Below are 22,506 nucleotides of genomic sequence, written 5' to 3'. Positions count from 1 at the left end.
AAGCCAAACAAGAGGTCATTCATTCGTACATTCTCCAAACCATTACCTACTGAGAGCCTGCTTGCAAGCCCTGCACAGCAATGGCCCCGAAACACTCAGTTACCCAGGGATGCAGGTGAATGCTGAGGTGACCTGGGTCAAAAATGCCAGGATAGCAAATGGCCATGTTCTCAATTTCCTCTACCTGCATATTACATGTAAATAATGATAATAAGCTTTTGTAGACAAACAGAAAATGTGGTATATTTATGTACACACACGCACACACACACACACACACACAATGGAGAGTGACTCAGCCACACAGAAGAATGAAATAAGGCCTTTTCCAGCAACACAGGTGGCATGGAGATAATCAGTGAGTGAGTGAAGTCAGACAGAGAAGGACAGATAGCCTATGGTATCACTATGGGTTGACTCTAAAAATCAAATTGATATAAATGAACTCCTTTACAAACCAGAAGCAGATTCACAGACATAGAAAACTAACTTCTGTTTATCAAATGGGAATGGTGGGGTGGGGTAGGAGGAAGGAGGGAGAAATCAGACCGTTGGGGAGTTAGACCATGAAGAAGGCTGGGGTCCGAAGAATTGATGCTTTCAAACTGTGGTGCTGGAGAAGACTCTTGAGAGTCCCTTGGACAGCAAGGAGATCCAACCAGTCAGTCCTAAAGGAAATCAACCCTGGATATTCATTGGAAGGACTGATACTGAAACTGAAGTTCCATTACTTTGGCCACCTGATGCAAAGAGCTGGCTCATTGGAAAAGACCCTGAAGCTGGGAAAGACTGAGGGCAGGAGAACAAGGGGGCAACAGAGGATGAGATGGTGGGATGGCATCATCAGCTCAATGGACACGAGTTTGCACAAACTCCAGGAGATAGTGAAGGACAGGGAAGCTTGGCATGCTGCAGTCTACGGGGTCACAAAGAGTTGGACATGACTTAGCAACTGAATAACATTAACATACGTGGTAATACACACACAACAGATAATCAACAAGGACCTACTACACAGCACAGGTAACCCTACTCAGCACTCTTGATAACCTATGAGGAGACAGACTCCAAAGAAAAAGAGCTACGTGTACACGTACAATGGAATCAGGTTGCTGTACATCCAGAAGAAATATGATGCTGTCAATCAATCGTATTCCATCATATACATAATAGACTATTACTCAGCCATAACAAAGATCTCAAAATACACTCATATATTGAGTACAAGAATGAGAGGAGAGTGAGTGTAAGAATGAGTGAATATAGGAGTGAGCACAAGAATGCACCTTTTTCTGCTGAGTATTTTGCTAAGTATGTCAGAGAAAGACAAAAATTGTACGGTTTCACTTTTATACAGACGCTAAAAAACAAAACAAATGAACAAACAAAACAAAAGTCATAGATGTGGAGAACAGGGTGGTGGTTGCCGGACGGGAGAAGGGTTGGGGGGTGGGCGAGATGGGTAAAGGGGGTGAAAGGTACAAACTCCCAGTCATGTAAAAACTAAGCAATGGGGATGTGATTACAGACAGCATGGCGACTGCAGTCAGTAATACTGTATTCTAAATTCGAAAGTAAAACTTTTCTGACTTCATATGGTGATTGACTGGTAACCAGACTTACTGTGGTAACACTTTTACCAAGTATACAGAAGTCCAATGATTATATTGTATATCTAAATCTAATACAACATTGTATGTCAATTATAGCTCAGTTAATAAAAAAGGCAAGCAAGCAAATGTTTCCATTGAAGTTGAAATAGTTTAAGATAGCACAAATCCTCTTTACGATCATCTTATAAAAAGGGGAGGGAAGGAAGTAAAAAGAAAAAAAAGTGTAAAGGAAGTTAAAAAAAAAAATGAAATCCAGGATGATCTGAAAAATCCAGAGATACTTAGGCCTTCTCGTCCTCTTTTGATGTAAATTTCCGGTATACATCAAGCTTTCCTGGAAAAGGAGTGGGACTGGGCATAAAAAATCTAATAGTCATATATCCAGTACCAAAAAAAAACTTTTGGTTTTAAGATCCGTAGTATACATTTTCAGACAATGGCTGAGTATCTCCAGGGACAAGCCTCCTTGGTCCGTAAAGCATACACCTACTTTTCCTCTGTGTTGATTCCATGTGTTGATTCATACTTTTCATGCCCACAACATGAACACTGTGATGTTTAACTTTATTTGTCTACTTGACTGGGCCACAGGATGCCCAGGTAGTTGGTTAAACACAATTTCTGTGTGTGTCTGTGAGGGCGGTCCCGGTGAGATTAGCATTTGAATTGGTGTCTTGAGTAAACCATATGGCTCGCCCCACTGTGGGGGGCAGGGGCAGGGGGCAATCTGTTAAGGGACTGAATAGAACAAAAAGGCAGAAGAAGTTTGAATTAGCTCTGCCTGACTGCTTGAGCTGTAACATTAATCTTCTCCTGCCCTTCATGCTCCCAATTCTCAAGTCTTCAGAGCCGGACTGGAAAATACACCACCGGTCCCCGTCTCTCAGGCAACACCAGGTTTTCCTGGCTCTCCACCTTACAGATGGCAGCCTCCATAATCACAGGAACTGCCTTATAATAAATCATATACATACATATAGACATATGCGTATATGTATACACATGTACGTGGTACTACTGGTAAAGAACTCGCCTGCCAATGCATGAGACTTAAGAGATGCGGGTTCGATCCCAGGGATGGGAGCATCCCCTGGAGAAGGGTATGGCAACCCACTCCAGTATTCTTGCCTAGAGAATCCCATGGACGGGGGAGCCTGAAGGGCTGCAGTCCACGGGGTCACAGAGTCCGACACGACTGATGCGACTTAGCACGCATGCATATGTATATATGTGTGTGTGTGTGTGTGTATACATACATATATATAGTAAAGAGACTGCTTCTCTTGAGAACCATAATTCAAACTTTAAAAAATGTGGAACAATAGGTTACATCATAGAGCGCCAACTCAAGTGTCGACAGGAGTCCTGGGGGAAACAACTGAGGGTAAGAAGGCTCCCTCCCATTTTCGCTGAGACATCCAGCTCTCTCTGCCTTTTGCATTCTCCTGCATTCTCCAGGGATGCAGATATATGAAGCAGTTCATCTCAGCTCCAATGGAAGAAAATACAAACCCCAAATACAAATAGAATACAAATACAAAATAGAAATACAAATTTCTATTTCGTGCAAGTACAAAATAGAAACAGACACTTTGACTTGACAGAGGCTGTAGGACTTGACGGTACTGCAGCACACTGCAAACCGGGTGTTCTGTAAACAGAGGCCAGGTGTTACCAAGCCTTGGCTGACTGGTGCAGATGGCAAAGTGATACTTCAAGATTTGCCCTTTCTAAAAAGAGGAACAAGACATTTGGATTTATGCAAACAATCCAGTTTTTGAAGCTGGCCACTAATACAAATTTTTTTCTAAATGACATACATTTAGGGATAAACACGTTTGGGCCATCTCTGGCTCACAGATCACTAGCTGTAGACGCCTAGGCTAAATGGAATGCGGGTGGAAGTGGGGAGAAAAACAACCCTGTAAGAACATGGTAACTTCATCATCCTCAGAGGCTGAGAAAAGCAGATGCATTCATATGACTTCTTATGAGAAGACATGAGAACTTGTCAAATCAGGACCATATTCAATTCAAGGTAGTTGAAAAGATTATCAGAATGATGTGGTGGTAATATGAATTAATTGCATAGTGATCCGTCACAGATTACACGAAGTGAAGGAGAAAATAAAAACAAACACTGAGCTGGAATAGATTTTCAGGAGGAGCAGAGAAAGACTAACCCAGAGAAAGTGGTAGACAAGAAATAATTTCTATTCTCTTATCCATTTACTGAAAACATAAAGGGATTGAAAAAATTGGGAAAAATAGTTAATATTCTCACATGAACAAACAATTTCAAATTCAGAAGCACCATCAAAGGGTCCTCAAAAGAGCGATCCTTTTGTCTGGAATTAATGCACTGGCCTATGGTAATTTTTCTGCTTTGTTAAAATGTTCTGTATAATTTGTAACCTTGGGACAGGTGACATTATCATTCAGTCTTATTTTCTTTATTTGAAAAAGGGTGTTGAACTTGATAGCTTCTGAAAGTTCTTTCAACTTTACTATTTTAGGAGATTCTATTACAAAAGGTGATAGTTGTCCAAGGATAATTGGTACTGTCAAAAGCTCATTCAAAATGAATGCAATTAAAATGTGAACCAAAAATCCACAGCAAATAGTGAAATATTTGATTGAAATGATATGAAAAATGAAATCAAAATTATAAATTTTTTTTCAATGTTAACAACTTTTAAATTATAAATGCAGCTATGTATAAAGTGTCAGAATGAATACAACTGGAACCAAACATTGATTATTTGGGGGTGAGAATAATTTTTTTTCTGACCAATTTGAACAGTAGAGTGAAACAATACCCTTTATTTCATGTTTGACTTTCACAGTGTGATAATCAAGAGAGTCACTTCTGTAAAAGTGTTTGAAGGTTTCATCAGTTTTCCCAGGGGTCTCTATCTTTGATATTTAAATCTTTCTGTTCTGAAGCATTTACCTTGTAATCATTCTTGTCGATTTTCTCTTAATTGCTAGCTGTCTAACGCTCCTAGACCCTTTGTGTTCAATTAGAAGAGATTTCCTTCTCTTTCATAGGCTTTCTGAAATCCCACATTTTGGAGACAAGATTTGTCGAACTTTATTTTGTAATTGCTTTGCATTGCTGAAACAAAGAACTGACAAATATTCAGTCAATAAGGTACCACCCAACATGGACAAATAGTCTGTGTTTGGGGAAGGGACTAACTTTACAAAGGGTTAATTATCAGAAAAATATTTTTGTACTTACAAGATTCCTCACCCTCAAGTAATTTTAGGATAAAAAGTGAGCAATTAAATATTCTTTCATTCTTTTCAAAAAATGAATTTATAGCCTTTTACATGATTCTCTTCCATTTTAGTGAATGAAAGTATTTTTTCACTGAACACAGGATAATGTCATTATAGAAAAATTCTGATTTTTTTCTTTATCTCTTCAGTGATAGAAATCATAAATGAACCAACTGCTATTCTCTGAAGTTTATATTGAGGAGAAATAGACAAGAAAATGAGCTCATGTAATGAGTCTAAAAATCCAATTTCTGGGTATGGACCAAGGTTGGTACAGTTTCAGACCAGGCTCCTATGCATTCTTCAATAATAGAAACTGAAGTTTAGAATGCTAACATGACACCTGTTTAATTGCATGCTGTGAATTATATGTCATTATAGATTTTAAAAAGTAAAATACAGATTTCAATTAAAAGGGTAAAAATAAGCTAAAAGATAAAAATTGTCAGAAAATCTGCAAAGAAATGGTCCAAACAACTGAAATAAAAACTATCACACCCCTCTGATCAGAACCACCCACGTGAGGTTTCTTTTTGAAGTTGAAACAATTAATAAATAGTTAGCAGTGTTCTAACTAGCATGTCTAAGTATAACATGACCAGGGGCAAACTGCAGCTCACTGCTGGGCCACCCTCTGAATTAACGGTTAAAATCAAGACATTTTATAATTAAATAATATGTTCAGAACAAGGAGAAAATTGCAGCCAAAGGTCAAATCACCCAACAAGAATGGTCAACCATAAGGTGATACGCCAACTTTATCAAACAGAACTTGACTTCAGATCAGGTAGGTGGCAGCAGCCGAATCACTTCCGGCACTTGCAGGCACCACGGAGCAGGGCTGAGCACTCCGTGCGCTGCAGGACAGCGAGCAACATTCCTGCTCCCTACCCACTAAATGCCAGGAGCACAACACCCACCTCCCTCCTCCAGACTGCAGCAACCAAGTGTGTCCACACACGGACAGCGGTGCCCAGGGGCCACAACTGCTCTTGATGGAAAACCACTGGGGCTGTGGCTCTTATGTGATGGTAGGACTCACCGTTTTTACAGCGACTTCTCTTTTTAAAAAAAAAGTGAAAGTGAAAGTTGCTCAGTCCTGTCTGACTCTTTTCGACCCTGTACAGTCCATGGCATTCTCCAGGCCAGAATACTGGAGTGGGTTCCTTTCTCCAGGGGATCTTCCCGTCCCAGGGATCAAACCCAGTTTCTCTGGCACTGCAGGAGGATTCTTTACTGTCTGAGCCAGCACAGGACAGATTCTTTACTCCCTGAGCTAACAGCAAAGCCCAGATTCCTGTCTGGTGTCTCTATTGTACCTCACTGGATAACGTCTCAAATTTTGGTCCAGAATATGCCACATTTAGGTTTCTGAGCATTGTTGTTGGGACCATTTTTGATCATTTTTAAGCCACCTGTACTATTACTCAGTAATATTTCTTAAAGCTATTTTTTTCTTTGCACATAGAACCATTCTAGATGCTTTGGAGGGTAGTGAATTCATTTACTACATACAGTAGACACCACTGTACATCAGAGCTTCTGATGCTTCCAGGAATCTCAGCTGAGAAAAGTTGAACCTAATCTAAAACCTGGCAGTCACCCCAGTCAGCTCCATCTCCCTCACTCCTCCAGTCAGCTGTCCTCTTAACTCTGTTTCTCACTTCACACGGGCAGAGCCTCACACAAACAGAGCTGAAGAACACTCTACTTCTCATTTTCCTGGTAGGAATCCCCTTCCTCCTCCTTCTATTTATTTATTTATAACTGGCATATGGCATATTACTTTTAGGTGTACACTTTAAAGCTATTTTTAATGGCAATGCATTTATAATAAATGGAACAAATTTATTTAAAAAGGAAACATGTACCCCACTCCCATAAACAGAAGTACAGCAATAACTGGAAATTAATTTAAAATACAATACTGAAAGCCAGAACAGCTGTTAACTTCTAGCAAGATGGCACTGACAACAGGAATCTCATCAGCCTGAGGTCTGCCCTCTGGGGGACTAACAAGCGTGAGCGGAGCTGAGATGTGAACACCAGGCTGAGAGATTCCTTCCTCCTGTGGTACAATAAAAGGGAAGTGAGTCATTTTCTTACTGTGTTAATCAATGCTACCTGATATCATGAGCAACTTAAAATTATCATCAAACAACCATCCCACACTCTGAGGAACATGTTCTTTGTCTATCTGTGGACTTATCTGAAGGAGGTGTTCCTGAGGACACAAGGTCACTGCCATAGACTTCAAACCTGGATGACCTGCCTGGTGACCTAGAAACAGCGATAATTGTACCTCCTCATAAAGTTGTCATTTGAGAGTTCCATGAGCTAATCGACATAGAGTAGCCAGCATGCTTGGAATGTTGTTGGCACACAACGCTTTTGAAAAGTGCCAGTTTTCAAAAAGAAAGCCTGTCCCTGAGGTTGAGCCTCCAGGACCAGTCAGTATCTTTCGGAAGTGAAAACTCTTTCCCTCCCACCCTGACCCTTCTCTCCCTCAAATTATCTCTCTCTGAATTATCACAGTGTAGAACAGTCACAGGAGAGCTCTGCCCTCAACATTTCTAATTTCTTCTTAGACTCAGGAGCTTTGTGAGGTTCAGACAGGGGCTTGCCTGCTAGATAGGCTAACAAAACAGTCCCTCTGGTAAGGTTCGACGTCTCCTATCACCGTTGGCAAGCATCTCCTACGTCTCCTGCATTGCAGATAGATTCATTATCTCTGAGCCATTTGGTAGTCACGTGTCGAATCCTGCACTGAGGACATTCACCTTCATAGAAGGATGCGGCCAACCCTCATGCTGGGAGGCAGTGAGTGAATAAAACTGACAACTGAAGCGCTGTGCCAGACCCTCCTTGCTTAATCTTCTTAACTGTGAAGTTCCTCTCATTCCCCCCAAAATATGATGAACAGAAAGCTCAGGGAACTTGCCCAAGCTATGATGTTTAGCAACTTGTAGATTTGAATCCACATCTGATCCTAACAGGCATGTTATACCTCATCGGTAGCAAGCAGGCCTCTGTGGAATAGGAACAAATCGACTGAAAATGTTAACAGTCTGCATTTGCGCAGTATTTTAGACCTTTCAAAAGATTTTCACAGCTAGTATTTCATTTGTATTTACAAACCCCCATTTCACAGAAAAGCAACTCATTGATTCCAGAGGTAATTCTCTGATTACAGAGATCCACAGATATTAAGCTCATCCAGTTACCTTACTTTGGCAATAGGGGGTCATTCCAATGTAAATGTGTGTACTTTGGTCATTCCAAACTTGAAGCTGCAGTGCCAAGGCTGGGAGAGGTTTTTATTTGTATCACTGTGTTTCATTTATTACTGATTTAATTCTCAAACTGAGACAAGCTCATACTTTTCTAGTCTCAAAATTCCATGAAAGCCGAATTTTTTTTTTAAAATGTAGATGTCTCCTAAGTATACACGTTTCATCAAACATAATCTGTGATTTCCACCTGCTACTTTTCTCTTGGGCTGTGGACTAGTAAATATTTTCATGGCTATTTTAATACTATAGAAAATAATGGGTTCTAATATTCTGATTTAAATTATTCAGACACGCTGAAAAGATTACACAAGGCTTTACAATCGACACCCTACCCTGATGTTCTACATGAGCGTCTGGATTCTTTCTTTCCTCATTCACTGTTTTACTTTACCAAAACATTTGGTAACTTGGAGGCAACTTTGCTTTTAAGTTTTATTTTCCTACTGCCCAAACCTAGAGATAAAGCAGTCTGATACTCCAAATCCTACCTAAAACGAATCATAAGTATGGAAGGAAAGAGGTTGCCTCTAAAAGTAGCAGGGAAGTTTTGTGATAAGAAGAGAGAGGTGCTAGGAATCGTGCCTAGAGGAGTCAGTCTTCCTAAGAGCTCCCTAGACTGAATATGTCCTTTGAGGCCAATTCGCAGATTTCTAGTTTCTTTCTGCTTTTGATATCTGCTATTTGGCTACAGAAAAGCAAAATGGAAACGTTTTCCTTCACTTAAAAAGTATTCCTTTTGGTCCTTCCCTGGCAGGCCAAAGGATTCTGTGCTTTCACTGCAAGGAGGATGGGTTAGATCACTGGTCAGGGAAATAAGATCCCAAAAGCTGTGTGTCCAGGCCAAAAAATAGTGTTCTTTTTATTTTTTTGAAAGTGTAAGTTTGAGAGAACTGCATCAGAGAAAGCTGTCTCAGAGGGAACAGTTCTATGCACAGTTAGTGTAACTGAGTTCACTGGTTCTGGGATTCCACAGTCATTGTGAGGTCTTCCAGGAGACAGTCTGGCTTGGCCTCCAAGGCTCTCTGTCTAAGCCTAGTCAGGCTAAGTCACTGATGGTCAGATGCTCAGGCCTTCCCTACTCTTCTCTATGGGTCTTTGGCAGACTATAAAGTGGGAGCTTATCTTAGCTGTGTCTCAATTCCTTTTCAGTGTTTATTACCCTCTTGGACCCTCCTCTGTCCTCATTTCTAAACTGGATTATTACAATAGCTGGAGAATGTGACAGATGCTGGTATAAACGGATGAAACTCTTTTTTTTTTTTTCTTTTTCCTCTTGGGCATCAGCCAATATTTCCTTCCTTTGAGTTTGCTAAGGAAGGCAGGCATGTGAGTATGATCTGGTCACTGGAAGGCGGGCAAAGACAGGTCCTAATCCCAGGTCTCTTCCAGATACAGGATGATTGGGGGTTTAGTTACTAAGTCATGTCTGACTCTTTTGTGACCCCCATTGACTGTAGCCCACCAGGCTCCTGTGTCCATGGGATTCTCCAGGTAAGAATACTGGAGTGGGTTGCCATTTCTTTCTCCAGGGGATCTTCCCAACCCAGGGATTGAACCCAGTCTCCTATACTGCAGGCAGATGCTTTACAGATTGAGTTACTAGGGAAGCCTTGTTTTCCTGATTGACTATTTCTAATTGGCAATGGGCTACTAGGAACTCGAGCCCCAAGTTGATTAGAACAGCACCAAAATTTAGAGAAAGAAGGCTCTGAGTTAGAACTCTCCAATGAATGGAGTCTCTGAACTTTTAACATATGCCTATTATGGTATATGAAGTGAAGTGAAGTGAAGTCACTCAGTTGTGTCTGACTCTTTGCGACCCCATAGACTATAGCCTGTCAGGCTCCTCCGTCCATGGGATTTTCCAGGCAAGAGTGCTGGAGTGGATTGCCATTTCCTTCTCCAGGGGATCTTCCCAACCCAGGAATCGAACCCGGGCCTCCCACATTGCAGGCAGACGCTTTACCATCTGAGCCACCAGGGAAGCCCATTATGGTATATACTGGAAATTAACTTTGGGAGGCTGAAAATACCCCCTCCCACCAAAGATGTCCATATCCTAAACCTTCAAACATATGAGCTACCTTACACAGAAACTTTGCAAATATGATTAAGAATCTTGAGATTATCCTAGATTATCTGGGTGGGCCCAACGTAATCATAAGAGGGAGGCAGAAAGATACTTGACCACAAGGAGGAGTGTCAGTGTGAAACTTGACCAGGCATTATTGGTCAAGGAATGGAAGAAAGATCAGCCTAGAAGGTGGAAGGGACAAGGGATCAGATTCTCTCCTAGAGCCTCCAGAAGGAATGCAGGCCTGCTGGCGCCTTCCAGAAGGAATGCAGGCCTGCTGGCGCCTTGATCTGAACTCAGTGAGACTGATTTTAGGTTTCAGATCTCCAGAACTGTAAGTTAATTTATGCAGTTTTCTGTGTCTAGATCTGTGGTAATTTGTTACAGCAACGGTAGGGAAGAAATACACAGGCCTTTTGATTTTTTCCCTCTGGTTCTCTTTTATATTGTTTGCATTGTTACCTAGGCCACTTTGGGTAGATGAGACTGTCCTGTGAATGATAACAATAATAGGTAGCAAGTGCTGTGCCTTAACCATGGGCAAGTGATTATCCCTATCATTTTCCAGTTCTTATATCATTTAATCTTCAAAACAAGTCCAGGAGACAGATCAGATGATTAATTTCCTATCTCTGGAAATGAAGACAATTTTTAGAGAGAAGTAATTTACCTACAGTCACAGAGTTTACTGCTGATATATGCAAGTGGTACAATACCACAATTTACACTTTTAGCTGTTAGAGCGTAGGTATGTAAGTATCTCCATATGTGGGGTCCACACGCTCTAGAAGCTCTGGGAAAACTTGATTTAAAAAACTGTTAGCATAAATAATATGATAGTAACAACACCACTCTAAAACACTCCATTTAGAATATGTATTCACATTTTCCCAGGTAAAAAGGGCACATTTTATATTCATCTGTGAAGTGAAAGTGAAGTTGCTCAGTCGTGTCCGACTCTTAGTGACCCCATGGACTGTAGCCTACCAGGCTCCTCCCTCCATGGGATTCTCCAGGCAAGAGTACTGGAGTGGGTTGCCATTTCCTTCTCCAGGGGATCTTCCCAACCCAGGGATCGAACCCAGGTCTCCTGCATTCCAGGCAGATGCTTTAACCTCTGAGCCATCAGGGAAACCCTATAGCTATGGCTTAAAGATTGACCAATAACTCGGGTCAGATTGCAGCAGTTTTACCCAAGTGGCTCACTTCCTGTCATCAGATTGCACTACGTAAAATAAGTGCAATAAAAATTAATTTAAGTTTCCCTCATTGTATCATAACAGGTTATAGTGAACTGAAACTATATACTTAATTTTTTGCATAGAATATGTCACGTCATATTCAATAATCTAAATTTATTCAATGAACTCTTTGGACTTACTCAGCTCTAGAAAATCATTTAGATGGTGGAGAGATGCTAAGGGACCATGGCAAGTCTTATCTTTCTAAAATAGAGGTGCCTGCTCTGACTGTTCAGATTTTATTGGGTACTTCACTCCACCCAGTCTGAGTGTCCTCATCCATTAAATGAGACACCTTCCTGTCTTATCTGTCCAGTGGGGTTGTTGTGAGGCTGAACTAGATCACATGTATGAAAACACTTGGAAAACAGAAGCCCTACTGAAATAAAACAAGATTCTCATTAAACTTTAATTCTAACAGAAAGTCCAAAACACTTAGCTATTAAAATCTCAATCTTTCAAAAGAAGTTTTTAGGACAAGAGACACAGATACTGAAAACTCCTTAATTTCATGAAGTTTCAGTTTAAGAAGATGGAGTTTCTCTTTGTGCTGCTGGAAGCCTGAGAAGGAGAAGCAGCATAAAGCTGCCTAAGCTCTCCCTGAATCTTGACTTGCATTGTCCAGCTGATACTTGTCACCTGCTAGATTTCCAGGCCATATCCAGGCTTTGAGATAAGGAAAGGCCTGGATGATTATAAATACTTTAACCCTCTAGCTATCTTCTCCCAAGATCAGTAGATACTCAAAGCATCTCACTGACCCCTTCAGGTCTGAACTCAGTCAGAGGGCAGGTTTCTTCTTAGCTCCTCTGAGCCAGCTTCTGGCATCTGCTGGTGGAGGGGGTGGAGAGATGATGGAATGACATGTGGAGGAAGCTACTAGCACTGACGTGAAACACAGGGTTCTCACTGTGCCCCCAGCACCTGACATGAGACAAGACTGGGTAAGTGTTTATCAAATGTCAAAGGAAGGCAGAGCCACGATCAAGGCAGGTATAAAAAGCCAAACAGCGTGCAAGGCAATCACTGCAGTAGGAGGAAGAGAAAGAAGAGGAGAAAGGAGAAATGACTACTGTCTCACCCGTAGTATTTCTCATTCTCATGTCATGAACTAGCCAGTGTAAAAAAAAATAATCCAGCAGAAGTACGCAATACCAAAGGTCATCCAAAGATCCATGACACAACAAAGATGGAGATTCACCAGAAAGATGATCTCTTCATCCAAACTTGACAGATTAAATCAGACTTTCTGAGTCCAAATCCTGACTCTATTACTTACAAACCGTGTGATTTTCGTCAAATTCCTTATTTTCTTTGATTCAGTTTCTTTATTTGTAAGGTGAGATAATAAATCAATTCTACCTCAGTAGTTGTTGTAAATATAGAGTTAATATATATAAAAGCTTAGAACAGTGCCTAGAATTTATTCTTGACTGTGGTAGCTTAGAACAGTGCCTAGAATTTATTATTGACTGTGGTAGGCTTATAATGGCTCCCAAAGGTATATCCACATCTGAATCCCTGTGTGAAATTAGCAGTTAATTTCATGTGTCAACTTGGCTGGAACATGGTGCCCAATATCTGGTTAAACATTATTCCAGATTTTTCTAGGAAGTGTTTTTGGATGCGTTAATATTTAAATAAGCAGACTTTGAATAAAGCAGATTACCTTCCATAATGTGGGTGAGTCTTATCCAGGCAAATTAAAGGTCTTAATTGACAAAGACTACTGATCTTCTCCAAGCAAGAAGGAATTTTGCCTGCAGACTACTTTTGGACTTAACTACAACTTCTTCGTAAGTCTACAGCCTGTTGGCCCACCCTGAAGATTTTGGACTCACCAAGCATCCCACAGTATAGCATCAGTCAATTGCCTAAAATAAATCTCTCAGTCAATCTCTCTCTCTCTCTCTCTCTCTCTCTCTCTACATATATATATATATATATACACACACACACATATGCATATATCTATACATAGACATACCATAACTGATTTTATTGCATTTTGCTTTACTGAGCTTCGCAAATATTGCATTTTCCCCCCAAAAATTGAAGGTTGGCAGCAACTGTACATCAAGCAAGTCTATTGGCACTATTTTTCCAGCAGCATTTGCTTATGTCTCTGTGTCATGTTTTGGTAACCCTAACAATATTTCTAACATTTTCAATATTATTAAATTTGTCATGGCAATCTGTTATCAGTGATCTCTGATGTTACTACTACAGTTTACTGAAGGCTTCTCTTCTATGTGTCTTTCTCCTTTGTGTGTGGGCATATGCATCTCTGTGTAAACACACACACATCCACCCACACACACACACCCACACACCCACACACCCACCCCTGTTGACTGTGTTTCTCACAAGTCAAGGAACGCTGAGGAATGCCAAAAACTACCCAGAAAACTACAGAAGGCAAGACATGGGTTCTCCCCAGAGGAAATACAGTTCCAATGACACACTGATTTTGAACTTGCAGAACTGTGAGAGATTATGTTCCTATTATTTTATACTTACTTAGCTATGCCTGCCGCTTAGCTGCAGCACAGTCGGTATCCTCAGTTGTGGCATGTGGGATCTAGTTCCCTGACTGGAGGTCAAACCCAGGCCTCTTCCACTGGGTGTGCAGTGTCTTAGCCTCTGGACCACTAGAGAAGTCTATGTTCCTACTATTATAAGCCACCAACCCTGTGGCCATGTGTTACAGCAGCACTTGGAAACTAATACACTTAAGACACAGGTATTGTCTATTAGTACTCAGGATCTCCTCACTTACTAGACATAAAACATCAAGCAGTTTCAACAAAGTCCAAAACCAAGAAGAAAAGAAGTAAACTTTCTGAGTGTCTGTATCGATGTTTATCCATGAATATTTTCACACATCACTCCGCAGATCCTCAGTCAGAAGATCACGCTAAATGTTGACACCGAGTATCAACACTGTTGTTGTTGTTCAGTTGCTACGCTGTTCCACCTCTTTGCAGCCCCATGGACTACATCATACCAGGCTTCCCTGTCCTCCACCATCCCCCAGAGTTTGCTCAAGTTCATGTCCATTAATACCAAATGATACCATTGCAAAAAAATTTCCCTCCTCTGGATCCACAGAAGACAGTCCTGCCAAACTGCCTTGATTCCCCACTGGAGTGGGTGGGGGAACTCATCTTTGTGTCCCTCAGTGAGTCCCTCCCCCACCAGGTTCTGCAGCAGCAGTCCACAGAGCCATCCCTAGAATGAGGGGCCCCAAGGCACTACGATATTGGGAGAAGCGTCCTCAAGCTTTTCATGTTTGTGGGGCCCAGGGAGAAGCTTGAACTTGGGTCCCAAGTTGGCAAACACAACTGGAACTCATCTTTATCCTGCATTCTAGTGCTGGCTCATGAAGTGGGATGTACCGAGTGTTTTGGACAAAGGAAAGTTTGCCTCAACCTAGAATCACGTCAATCTCTAGGGCAGTATATAAGATCAAGAGCCCAACTGCACAAAAGGCTCCTTGTGAAACCATTCAGGCCAGTCGTGTCTCACCCATGCTCTTTAAATCCTTTACTGTGAGCGTTCTTGACCTCCAGTCATGAGTGTGCTCAGTTACTCGGTCCTGTGTGACTCTTTGTGACCCCATGGACTGTAGCCCACCAGGCTCCTCTGTCCGTGGGATTCCCCAGGCCAGAATCCTGGAGTGGGTTGCCATTTCCTTCTCCAGGAGTCATTAACATAGCCCTTCAGTATTTTTCAATATCTCTGTACCTCTTGAGGGGGCTTCCCTAGTGGCTCATTGGTAAAGAATCTGCCTGCAATGCAGGAGATGGAGGTTTGATCCCTGGGTCAGAAAGAGCCTCTAGAGAAGGAAGTGGCAGCCCACTCCAGTATTCTTGCCTGGAGAATCCCATGGACAGAGGGAGCCTGGTGGGCTCTTTACTCCATGGGGTCACAGAGAGTCAGACGCGACTCAGTGACTGAGCAGGTGCACACACATAACTCCTGCAATTTTACTCTTCAAATAAACTCATCACTTCCACCACAGCCTCATCCTACACGACCCATAAATTCGTGAGTTTGATGCAATATGATAGGTATGTGACTCAAACAGTCATCACATATATATTTATCCCACTGAAAACTATCCTGGCTATCTTCAGTTGGCCGTTTATCAAAGCGTATCACAGGCACACTCTGTAGCAAATGCTGCCATTATGTGTACGTGGCCTGGGGCTCACTGGAGCCGGGAAGGCCTCCTCAGCTGGGGCCGAGGTGTTGGAAAGGGATCAGAAACTCCTTTTCTCCCTAGTGCTAACAATCTTAGCAAATGGTCAAGATAAAACACCAATCCCTGCCCATCTGCCTTAAACCATTCTCATTCCAACCTCTCCAGGGAAGAAAGAGGCTCTCTTGTGACCCCCAGAGCAGGGGAGGACTGAGCTGTTTCCCTGACAGGGTGGAGGTGGCACAACAAGGCGGCCTCAAGGTGGTGACAACTAGACGTGCGCTAGCTGGAGGGTATCTGTAGCAACTTGAGTCGGGGGCCAAGGCATGACGCCTTGTCAGTTCAGTCAGGTGGGAATAGCACCAGGGAACAACATTCACACCTGCGGATTGAGGGTTTAGGGCTCGATTAGAAGCGACAGATGGGTCTGCCCCCATACAGCGGTGGGAAAGGAGCATCTGGGACTTCTGACAGCCCTGAGCAATGACGAGGGGTTTCCTGGTAGATGACTCTGGAAAATAAACTCACCATTCATGGAAACTCAGCAGCTGGCTTATTCCAGTTTAGGCCACAGCTCTTCTTTCTCCTCAGTTTCTCCAGCTGGCTCCACATTCACGACCTAATCACATTTCAGGTTTTTAAGCTGTTTTTTCCACCTCCTATTACATGGTGAAACCCAAGGAACACTCCTCTCCAGGGTTCTACCTTACACTGATTGCATCTGCATTCTGTGCTGGGTCTTCTAGGCTGACAGTAGCGGAACACAGCAGAAAGGGGAAGCCCTCTGAAAGGGGGACGCTGCCTTGTCACACCAGGACTCAGCAGCATCTTCCAGGATGAGGCAGCTGAGTTCTAGTCACCCCGGATCTGGCAATGACAACCCGCTGGATAACGCCATGTCTGTCCTCTCTGCTCATCCTTGTGCCTCAGTGCCTCTCGATTTGCTCAGGAACCTCCACCTAGGAAACTAACACCCAGCACTACTCTCTCTAGACATATTCTATTGCCTCGAACACCATCGGTCATGGAGAGATCTTTTAAAATGTTAATAACTTGGTTCATTTATATAAGAAGGTTAATATTTGAAAATGCCGTCCCCCCGTGTCTCATCTACACCTTAACATAATGTTCTATATTTGCAGTGTGCTCCCTGTGACACCGATGCAGGGAATAAATGAATATAGATTGAAATAATTAAGGGAAAAAGGCAAAAATTATTCTGAAACTGATGCCAACTTTTGTCTTTCAGTCTATTTTTTGTTTGTTTAATAAGGCATCTGAAGCTAGAAATTAAAAAATAATGATATGATAATGTCAGTTTCTTTCTAGTGAATCAATAGCGGCTATAAATCTAAATTTAATTTTATATTTAATAAACCCCTCCACATTCCCTGCATTAGAGTCAGGAAGCTGATTTGCTTCATGCCAATTGCTTTTCCTGCACATTAAGCTGAATATCATATCTAATCATCCGCTTTGGTGCCTTCCAAACATATCCAACCTAAAACCTGTCTCAAAATCGGTTTGGGTGATAAAACTTGTTATCCTTTTTATATGATTTATGTTGATTCTACCTTTTTGAACATTATTCTTAATTATCTTTGCTGCCTTGCAATTTATAACTTTAGGCCACCTAAAATGTACAAGTTATTATTTGATTTAGCTTTGCTCTCACATCTTTGACAGAGCATACTTTAGCTTCTGAGAACCTCCACAGTTTGATTTCTATGCCTTGCCTCTGTATTTAACAGTCCTTTGAAGTAAAAACAACAAGATACTCTCAAAGCTTCTTTTGGTAAGTGTGAAAAAGAGAGCTGGGATAGGACCTGGAGTGGTGTGGAGGTAAGGGAGGGGGTGGAGGGTGGCAGCAGAGGCTGGAGCAGAGCTTTTAAATGAGTTTCTACCAATCATTCTGAAATAAGGTTAACATATGCACACAGTTCAGATCGTGCAACCATGACTGTTCACATCACCCAAACTTGGAAGACTAGATACCCACTCAGACCAGATATACTCTTGATTAGTAGTTATGAGCTCCTGAAGACATCATTTCATACAGACTGTATAAACTATAAACTTCTGTATTAGAGTGTGTTTTGATGAACTATGGGTTGACCTTCCTATAAATTGAATTAGCTCAGTGGTGGCCATTTCAAATGGTTCAACCTAAAAGTGGGGAAACCTAAACCCTCTCTGTCCTCTAAGCAAAGATGGCAGTGTTCTCAAAATCCCAATGAGGGAGTTGCTAACTGAATTAGGTAAATCAAAGCTGCTGTTAGTGGAGCAGGGGCTGGGCCTCCAGGTCTACTCCTAATGGTGGTATGCTTGGCACAGAAGGAGGGAAAGGGGTGGTGATTTAACCCAGCTCCAGATTAGCCCCTATGTTTTGGATCATACGAAAATTTGACAGGTTACTTCCAAATCTTATCTGTCAGTCTGTAGCTACTCTGTATTTGCAGAAGGCTTAACTAAAGCCTAAGTAGCTCACTTTTTCCATGATGTGATTATTCCTAAGGCTACTGGTCTAATCCTTTTCGTATATCCTTTCCTCCCATATGAATATGGGAACATATTTTTGTATTTTAAATAGTGTATTTTTTATGAACTATTTAAACAACTCAGATGTAAAATTTCCCTCCTTATCCTCAGTCATGAGTCCTTCCAGATTTTTTATGCATACATATAAACATATACATCTTAAATGAAAATAGGTCACACTATATTTCCTATTCTATATTATGCTTTGATTACATCACAGCACATTGAAGACATCTTCCAGTGTCACTACAGAAGGATCTGCCTTAATGATTAAAATCATTGAATAGGATTCCACTCTATCATCACATCATCATTTAAAAAGTCAATCCCCCTCCCCCAAATTGGACAGCCAAATGCAGAAAGATGAAACTAGACAACTAACTCACACCATACACACGTATTAACTCAAAATGGTTTAAAAACTTGAATATAAGGCCTGAAACCATAAAACTTCCAGAAGAAGACATATATAATATGTTCCTTGGCACTGGTCTTGACAATATCTTTCTAGATGTCTCTCTTCAGGCAAGGGAAACAAAAGTAAATAAACAATTGGGATTACATCAAACTAAAAAACTTCTGCACAGCAAGGAAACCATCAATAAAGTGAAAAGATAACCTACTGAATGGCCGAGGATGTATCAGATAAGGAGTTAATACCCAAAATAGATAAAGGGCTCATACAATTCAACAGCAAAAGAATCAAACTAACCCAATGGGGGGAAATTAACAGATGAACTATTTTTTTTCAACAAATACCCACAGAGAGCCAAGAAGTACATGAAAAGAGGTTCAACATCACTAATGATGAGGGAAATGCAAATCAAAATCACAATGAAATGTCACTTCATACCTAAGACAAAGGTTATTTAAAAAAACAAAAATGAAATAACGAATTTTGAAACGGATGTAGAGAAAAGGGAACCCTCATGCACTGCAGGTGGGAATGTAACCGGCGCAGCCACTCTGGAAGACAATATGGAGATTCCTCAGAAGTAAGAATAGAACTATCAGCTGACCCAATTGTCCCACTGCTGGGTCTTTACTCAAATCATATGAAAACACTAATCTGAAAAGGTATCTACAAAAGCCAAAATTTTGAAACAACCTAAGTGCCCATCAAAGTATGTGTGGATAAAGATGTGAGAAATACACATACATACTTACACACAGCGGAGTAGTACTCAGCTATAAAAAGACAAAAGCCTGCCATCCGTGACAACTGGGTGGACCCTAAAGGTATTAGGCTAAATGAAAGAAGTCCCATGGAGAAAGACAAATACTGTATTATCTCACTCGATTGTGGAAGTAAAGAGCTAATAAAGAAAACAAAATATTGGAGAGTGTTTTGCCTATGTTCTCCTCTAGGAGTTTTATAGTTTCTGGTCTTACGTTTAGATCTTTAATCCATTTTGAGCTTATTTTTGTGTATGGTGTTAGAAAGTGTTCTAGTTTCATTCTTTTACAAGTGATTGACCAGTTTTCCCAGCACCACTTATTAAAGAGATTGTCTTTAATCCATTGTATATTCTTGCCTACCCGTGGTGGATTCATGTTGATGTATGGCAAAACCAATACAGTATTGTAAAGTAAAATAAAGTAAAATAAAATAAAATATATAAAAACAAACAAACAAAAGAATAAACTGGAACACTGTTCATGTGTCCCTGATATTAAAAAAAGAAAGAAAGAAAGAAAGAAAACAAAATAAACAACTGATAAAAAACAAACCAAACCAAGCAAAAACAAAAAACAAATAGATACAGAGGACAGAGTAGAGGTTCCCAAAGGCAAAGGGGCTTGGGGGAGTGAGGAACCACTGTATGGGGCTGACAGAGAAAAAAATTTTTGTGGTGAGCATATTCTAGGGTACACAGCAGTAAAACTATAATGGTGTATACATAACACATATGTTACAAATCAAATGTTACCTCAAAAACAAAAAAAAGCAAAACCCAAAGGACATTTGGACTTATTCCAATTTTTGGTTATTAGGAGCAATTCTGCAATAAATATTCCTGTACATATACAACTTTGTAAGCTTATACAATTACTTTCTCAGAATCCATTACTAGAGGAGGAATTGCTAGATTAAAAGGAGGGTACTTTTCACACACACTGATTACATATGTTCAGATGGCTTTTCAAGTTAGACCCCCACCATGACTTTATGAGAGCTCACCTCCTGTACCCTAACGAGTCCCAAGTATCATTGTACCTTTTGGTCTTCTTTTCTTTGATAGAGAACTAATGATATTAACTGTTTCGCTTCACTTTTTAAATTTTTAGCATAATAAAGAACTTCACATACATACAATGACATTTGAATTTCTTCTTTAGTCATTTCTATTTTTCAGGACTCTCAATTACAAGTTATCCATCTCAAATTCATCTAAAACATGTCAATCAACAAGAAAGGGATGCACTGACTCACCAGCTGGGAGAGACGTGGGAGTGCCTCAGAAAACTGGAGGAAGAACTGTAGGAACCTGAGCTTTACGGGCTGGATTAGGAAATTCGCGCTGCTAAGACTCCACGTCTTTTTTTCCCAGGTCTCTGCTTGGATCCAGACTGAAGGCAGGCTCTCTGTAAGGCAAGGAAAATAAATGGCTATTATTATTCTAGATTCACTTCCTTCCGGTTTAGAAACCTCACTGATAAGATAAGGTCTCTTTTCAATTTCTGTGTATTGGTCCCAGAGAAGTCCTCTAGCTGGTTCTGCTTGAGCCAACAGCTGTGTCCAGGACAACCAAGCACTGCAACTGACGATTTCGGAGTCCAGCACCTACCCTCGTGTCAAGAGTTAGATTCTGTTACCCCAGCAAGTTTGACAGAGGATAAATATACCAGGCAACCTAAAATAATTGTCAAGTGTCCTTGCCCATTTGCCTATTTATTGAGTTTTTTTTTTAATTTATTGGGCTAAGTTGATTAACAATGTTGTGTTAGTTTCAAGTGTATAGCAAAGTGAATCAGTTATGTTGCTGCCATCACTGTTCAGTCGCTAAGTCGTGTCCAACTCTTTGCAGCTCCATGGACTGCAGCAGACCAGGCTTCCCTGTCCTTCACTGGCTCCTGGAGTTTGCTCAAACTCTTGCCCATTGATTCAGTGATGGTATCTAACCATCTTCTTTCTCTGCAGCCCCCTTCTCCTTTCGCCTTCAGTCCTTCCTAGCATCAGGGTCTTTTCCAGTGAGTCAGCTCTTGACATCGGGTGGTCAAAGCACTGGAGCTTCAGCTTCAGCATCAGTCTTTCCAGTGAATATTTAGGGCTGACTTTCTTTAGGATTGACTGGTTTAACTCTTCTCCAGCACACAATTCACAAGCATCAAATCTTCAATGCTCAGCCTTCTTTATGGTCCAACTCTCACATCTCTATATGACTACTGGAAAAACCACAGCTTTGACTATTTATCTCTGCTTTTTCAAACAATGTCTAGATTTTCCAAAGTTTTCCTTCCAAGGAGCAAGCACCTTTTGATTTCATGTTATACATATGTAAATATGTATAACATATAAATAACATATCCACTCTTTCTTTTTTTTATTTCCCATATTGGCCATTATAGAATATTGAGTAGAGTTCCCTCTGCTAAACAGAAGGTACTTAATAATTATCCTTTTTTTTTAATATAGTAGGGTATACGGGTTAATCCTAAAATTCTAATTTATTCCTCTAATCCCTTACCCATCTAGTAACCGTAAGTTCATTTTCTACATCTGTAATTGTTTCAGAGAGAAATTCATTTGTAACATTTTTTTAGATTCCACTATAAACAATATCATACATTTGTTTTTCTCTAACTTACTTCCCACAGTATGACAAACTCTGCTGCTGCTGCTAAGTCACTTCAGTCGTGTCCAACTCTGTGTGACGCCATAGATGGCAGCCCACCAGGCTCCCCCATCCCTGGGATTCTCCAGGCAAGAACACTGGAGTGGGTTCCCATTTCCTTCTCCAATGCATGAAAGTGAAAAGTGAAAGGCAAGTCGCTCAGTCTTGTCCGACTCTTTGCGACCCCATGGACTGCAGCCCACCAGGCTCCTCTGTCCATGGGATTTTCCAGGCAAGAGGACTGGAGTGGAATGCCATCACCTTCTCCTAGGTTGCTGCAAATGGCATCATTTCATCGTTTTTGACAGCTGAGTAACACTCCACCACATACACATACTACATCTTCTTCCATCCCTCTGCTGACAGGACATTTCAGATGCCACATCCTGGCTACTGTAAATAGTGCTGCAATGAACACTGAG

The 22,506-nt window shown here is 41.1% G+C and overlaps 1 long non-coding RNA gene across 1 annotated transcript in view; it reads right to left on the bottom strand.

The window, feature by feature from the left end:
* Positions 1 to 22,506, bottom strand: part of LOC138424621 (uncharacterized) — a 290,785-nt gene that overhangs the window by 47,743 nt on the left and 220,536 nt on the right. The window contains exon 3 of the long non-coding RNA XR_011250889.1: positions 20,683 to 20,834. This is a non-coding gene — a long non-coding RNA (uncharacterized lncRNA). The remainder of the gene's footprint in view (positions 1 to 20,682; positions 20,835 to 22,506) is intronic.

Source organism: Ovis canadensis, chromosome 19, assembly GCF_042477335.2.
Source record: "Ovis canadensis isolate MfBH-ARS-UI-01 breed Bighorn chromosome 19, ARS-UI_OviCan_v2, whole genome shotgun sequence".
Taxonomy (NCBI): domain Eukaryota; kingdom Metazoa; phylum Chordata; class Mammalia; order Artiodactyla; family Bovidae; genus Ovis; species Ovis canadensis.
This window is presented reverse-complemented; position numbering and strand designations above follow the sequence as displayed.